At 39.3% G+C, this 6,000-nt stretch overlaps 1 long non-coding RNA gene across 1 annotated transcript; it reads right to left on the reverse strand.

Annotated features, from left to right (window-relative positions):
- Positions 1-2,651: 2,651 nt before the first annotated feature.
- LOC119265032 lies at positions 2,652-3,981 on the reverse strand. The gene is made up of 3 exons (XR_005131352.1): positions 3,888-3,981; positions 3,064-3,161; positions 2,652-2,878 (listed from the first exon to the last, which is right to left on the reverse strand). It is a non-coding gene; the product is annotated as an uncharacterized LOC119265032 (long non-coding RNA).
- Between the last annotated feature and the right edge of the window lie 2,019 nt (positions 3,982-6,000).

Here is a 6,000-nt window from a genome sequence, read left to right on the forward strand (position 1 = left end):
GCTGCGGATTGGGCTGCCCACCGCTCTGGGCAAGTGTGCTCACTGCCCCCTAGTGTGTGTGTGCTCACTAGAGTGTATGTGGTGTTTCACTTCACAGATGGGTTAAATGCGGAGATGAAATTTCCCTGTTGTGGGACTAATAAGGGTCTCTTAGAAAGGACAAGAAAAGAGAGAAACTAGTTGTAAAGCATAGCAGCTTCTCTAAAGCTGTGCACAATGGTAATCATTGGTCATCTAGGTGATGTCATCTTGAAAGATAAAAGCAAACTTCCTCTATTTTCTCGTGCTAAGAGGAAGTGTCATTTCCACATTACTGACTTTCTGCTGATGGACCTTAATTTTCTTTGCCAGTGTTCTGTAAATTTTCTCCATGGCAATGAAGACACAAGCATTCAGTATTGAATTCTGTATTTATTTAGCTAATGCACAAATTTTGTGAACATCAGATTTGTGTCATATTCATTTCAGAAGAAAAAAAAAGAACAAATATTATTATTGTACTCCATAAAATATACAGAGATGTAGATCTGAATAAAGCTGGACTGAGAAATATGTTTCCCTCACTCTGCTGAAAAAATAGCAAAAATATATATCTATTCTTTTAAACAGAAAAATTAAAGCCTTTCTTTCAAATTCCAGCCAAAACCACAATCATACATATAGCTTACAGTTGTTTATATATAGAAACGTTTATTAGTACTTCAAGCTTATATATCTGTGTTTATCTATCTGTGCTTATCTATAAACTCCATAATATCTGGACATCAAACATAAAATAGAATATGAAACAAAAAAAAGTGAAAGAAAAGCTTAATTCAATGATTTAGCGCCACTCTATAGTCTTTGTTTCCAATCATATGTTCCAATGCACAGTAGATTAATGATGTACCACAGTGAACAGTTTGCGTGGAGAATAAGTTTAGATGGTTCAGCATTTATAAGACCTTACAAGCAGGACAACATAACTCCAGTGGGCACAGTAGAGTAGCCTGATTAAAAACTGGCCCTTACTGAGCTCATTTATTCAATGAACACATTGTGTCAGTGATATAATGTTCTTTCACAGAAATCAGACATAAAAAGTGCAAGACAGAAAAATACATATTCACATTTGTTACATTACATATAAACATTTCACAAAAGTGACATCTGCACCAATGGAAACCTGCCAGTGGCATTTCTACCTAAAACTGTCCAACTTTTCAGTGTGTCACATCTTTATTTTCTGTCCCTCTCTCATCAGCTGTGAAAAGAACACATTGGCACTACTGAGACAGCGAGTCACACCATTCCCTGCGATGTGCTTTGCTTCCTGCAGAGGTCAAAATTCAGTCTCTGAGAAATCGTTGTTCTATGGTTTCTGCAGAAAATCGCCAAACAAGTGAGGCCTAAGATGGTCAGGAGGGCCGCAAAAATTACAACCACTTCATAATTACGAGAACTGTTGCCGACATCAGGTCCAGGTCCTGAATAAAAGAAGAAAAAAAAAGAGGAAAAAGACAGCATTATTACATCACAGCTGTCTCTCCAACAGAACAGAAAATAATGGGCAGATCATTTATACTCGTGAAGATAAAGTAACAGTTACATTAACAGTGGTGAAAGCAAAGATTAACCCCTTAACATCCCAGACTTGTTACATCCAAAGGCTTATTCTTCAGAAACTACATGGAAAGCAATATAAAGTAGTGGTTATTCTTTAGTCATAGAAGTGAGGAATGAAAGTCTGGATGGTCAGCAGGATATTTACAGCAAGTTCACAAATGTATTTATCTATTCAAACCCATCTATTCTTTGTGTGGATTAATTACTAACTGTTATACATGTGATGCTACATTTAAAGTGTTCTAATGAAATTCATTTCCTGGTCCATTTAAGTTAAGTTAAGTGATAATTTTTAATCCCACAAACGGGGAAATTCCACCTCCACATTTCACCCATCCATGAAGTGAAACACCACATACACACTAGTGAATACACACACACTAGGGGGCAGTGAGTACACTTGCCCAGAGTGGTGGGCAGCCCTAACCACGGCTAGCCCGGGGAGCAATTGGGGGTTAGGTGTCTTGCTCAAGGACACCTCAGTCATGTACTGTCGGTGCTGGAGATCGAACCAGCAACCTTATATATGTACACTAGATTTTTTTGTCACATTCAAAGTACCTGTGCCACATTGTGTTCTAGGTCTATTTAAGTGACAAAGAAATAGTCATTTATGTTATCTGAGATATCACAGACATGTTTTTATGTTATTTATTTCCCTCCTTATGAGTCCAACATGTTTAAATAATCCTGATAAAATACACTCACTGGTCGACTCAATAATCATGGAAGATACAGGAGTGACCTCCTCTGTGAAAAGAGTCAGATTGAGATCAATTTAACAGAAAGCATTTAAAATTCAATGAACAAATAATTGATGAATTGATTTTTTTTCTTATGTGAATGGAACAGAAGAGGAAGAGTTACTGTACCTGGTGGTGCAGGAGTGACCTCCTCTGTGAAAAGAGTCAGATTGAGATCAATTTAACAGAAAGCATTTAAAATTCAACTAATAAATAATTGATGAATTTAACAGTGTGTAACTTCTCTACTGACAAAAGAAACATACCTGATAAGATCACACTGAGATCCCCTTTAATAGAGCCAAATTTCAATTGTACCCAAAGTGTAAATGTCCTGCTGTCATTCATGGATGGATTCTGAATTGTGTAATTCAATGTACATTTCCCTTCACAATCAGTGTCACTTTTCAGCTCAATTCCATTCTTTATCCATTTGTATCGGACACAGCTGCAGCTTGGATCACGTGTAATATTGCAGGTCAGAGTTAATGGTTTCCCAACTGTTCCAGTTATGTTCTGACATTCGACATCTAGAAAAAAACAAAACAAAACATAAACAAAGAATGAATACATTGTCATTAAATGCATTGTAATAGTTCAATAAACAGACACACACACACACACACACACACACACACACACACACACACACACACACACACACACACACACACACACACACACACTTTAACCTATATGTGATATGTGAACTGACTACTGTCACTTTCACTGGAGCAGCCTGTGAGAAGCAGGGCTTGGATCAGCACAAACTGAAGCAGACGCAGTCGGTCCACGGCCTCGGTCATTCTGGAGCTGCACATAAACATGTAATTAGATTACAGCCCAAACGTGAAATGCAAACACAAATAACCAGATGTACGAGAACAGAGCTTTAGAAAATAGTCTCAACTGTCTTTATTGATTTCTTTAAAGATGTTTGATCTACATACTTACACACTTTCTAATTCTTATCATACAAAGTTCCTTGTAGATTCCTCATCTGAAGTTCATACTGATCACTTTCTTCACACTACGATATAATCTGAGCTTCTAAAGCATTTTTAAAACAAGTTTGCTTGCTTGTTTATTTTTTTTTTAATAAGGACAACTGATGAGCACTTAGAGTAAACCAAACATTTTAATTCTACTTTAACTGTAACTGCACATTGACTCATGATGATAAACATTTAAGCCGTGTGCCTGAACTAAAGACACAGTATCACAGTGCTTTGCTTACAAAGACTAACAGGAGAAGTCTAACTGGAGAAGAACTGACCAAGCCAGTTGCAAATTAATAAAATTCAGTGCAAAACATTATAAGATTGTCTATCAGTGTCACTGCACTTATAAATAAAACAACAGGATATATTATTCCCCATTTTAGTTCTGAGATTCCTGTTTTTCCTTAAAGAAAAGATGACATGCCTGAAACTAAACTGGCACAGACATTCAGTAGAACACTTGCTAGTAGTGCTGCTGCTGACTCACAGCCTGTTTGTGTGCTCTGCAGAGCGAGAGAGAAAGATAAAGAGTACTTACAGTGAACTGTGAACTCCACTGGTATCCTAAATTGAGTGAGGTGAAATTATCCTTGCAGCCCCTTTTGCCTTTTAGCCTGAAACTTTCACTTTCAGAATGAATGGGCTCTGCTGAGGTTTGATACTTATCTTTAGTGGCATAAAGTGGAGGGAGGGAATAAAAGGACTTAATAAGACTTCCTCAGATGTTTTTGTTTAGACTGTACTGCACTGAAAAACATGATACCAGATAACATTTTAATATATGTATACCAAAAAGATGTATTTTATAATTATACTGGCACATATTTTGTAAAGTATATATAATTTCGTCTCCACACAGGACTGAAGGTGATTTGTCTCTTTACATTGATTTGTTCCTTTATTTTGTTCCTACAGATCATAAAGAGAGGCTGCCCTTTCACCATTTCACCATTTCTTTATAGAGTTATTTATAATTCAGTGCTGATCAGACACTATACACAAACACTAGAAAAGAATGTGTGCAGTGAGATATTACAGCCACAGAAATGACATCGTGCTCTATGTGTAGGCCTGAGCTCTCTCATGATGCCCCTGCTGGTTAACTGGTGGTGTTGCAACAGCTAATGTACTTTGTGAGTGTGATATGTTTGTACGTTTGTTGCCTGTATTTGCTTGAATTTTTGCTCAAACACACATGACAGTCACATCTTTTTGAATCTCTACTTCATTTGTTTGCCCAGTGTTCAACTGCAGAGATTACAGAGATCATACATGCTGTTAACAGTTTACATTCACAAAATCTGTGATGCCTTCACTACAAGTTGGTTGCATAAAACTGATGGTTCAGTTTGACTGATTATTGCTTTCTCCCTGGTACTACTGGCTTTTTTCTGTGCTTCTCCTCATTACTAGTCAGAAACAGATATGGAAAAGCTTAACCCTTGTGTGATGTTGTGGTGTGTGGAACCTGTTTTCATAAGAAAATGATGCGATTTATTATTATTTCAACTTCAGATTCTTTGACCTTCGCTCAATTTCTGCAAAGAAATAAAAAATAACAGATTTTCAGTGACTTCACACTGTTCACCCCCCACACACTCATACACGTGGTTTTGGGTGAAACCATGGGGAACAAAAGTGTGTCTGTTTGTCTGTGTGTGTATATACACTATATTGCCAGAAGTATTCACTCACCCATCCAAATCATTGAATTCAGGTGTTCCAATCACTTCCATGGCCACAGGTATATAAAACCAAGCCCCTAGCCCTGCAGACTGCTTCTACAGACATTAGTGAAAGAATGGGTCGCTCTCAGGAGCTCAGTGAATTCCAGTGTGGTACAGTGATAGGATGCTACGTGTGCAACAAGTCCAGTTGTGAAATTTCCTCACTACTAAATATTCCACAGTCAACTGTCAGTGGGATTATAACAATAATAATTATAAATTATATTATATAAATATAATACATTATATAAATATAATCCTCTCCATGGATCACCACCTTATCGTGGTGGAGGGGTTTGCGTGCTTGAATGATCCTAGGAGCTATGTTGTCTGGAGCAAAAGCTCCTGGTAGGGTCTCCCATGGCAAACTGGTACTAGGTGACAGGTCAGACAAAGTGTGATCCATAATAACCCCTATGAAGACACAAAAACGGGACTTGTGTACCCTGCCCGAAACAGGGTTACCGGGGCCCCACCCTGGAGCCAGGCCTGGGGGAGGGGCTCGCCAGCGAGCGTCTGGTGGCCGGGCATTTACTCATGGTGCCTGGCCGGGCCCAGCCCGAAGGAGTTACATGAGTCCCCCCTCCCATCGACCCACCACCAATGGAAGGGGCAGTAGTAGGGGTTCGGTGCGTTGTGGATCGGGCAGTGTCCGAAGGCGTGGGCCTTGGCGTTCTGATCCTCGGTTGCTGAAACTGGCTTTTGGAACTTATCTCACTGGCGGGGAAGGAGCCTGAGTTGGTGCGCGAGGTTGAGAGATACCGGCTAGATATAGTCGGGCTCACCTCAACACAAAGCTTGGGCTTTGGGTCCAGTCTCCTTGAGAGGGGCTGGACTTTATTCTTTTCTGGAGTTGCCCATGGTGAGAGGCGGCGGGCAGGTGTGGGCTTTCTCATAGCCCCTCGACTCGTATGTTGGGGTTTT

Source organism: Pygocentrus nattereri, chromosome 13 (genome assembly GCF_015220715.1).
Source record: "Pygocentrus nattereri isolate fPygNat1 chromosome 13, fPygNat1.pri, whole genome shotgun sequence".
Classification (NCBI taxonomy): domain Eukaryota; kingdom Metazoa; phylum Chordata; class Actinopteri; order Characiformes; family Serrasalmidae; genus Pygocentrus; species Pygocentrus nattereri.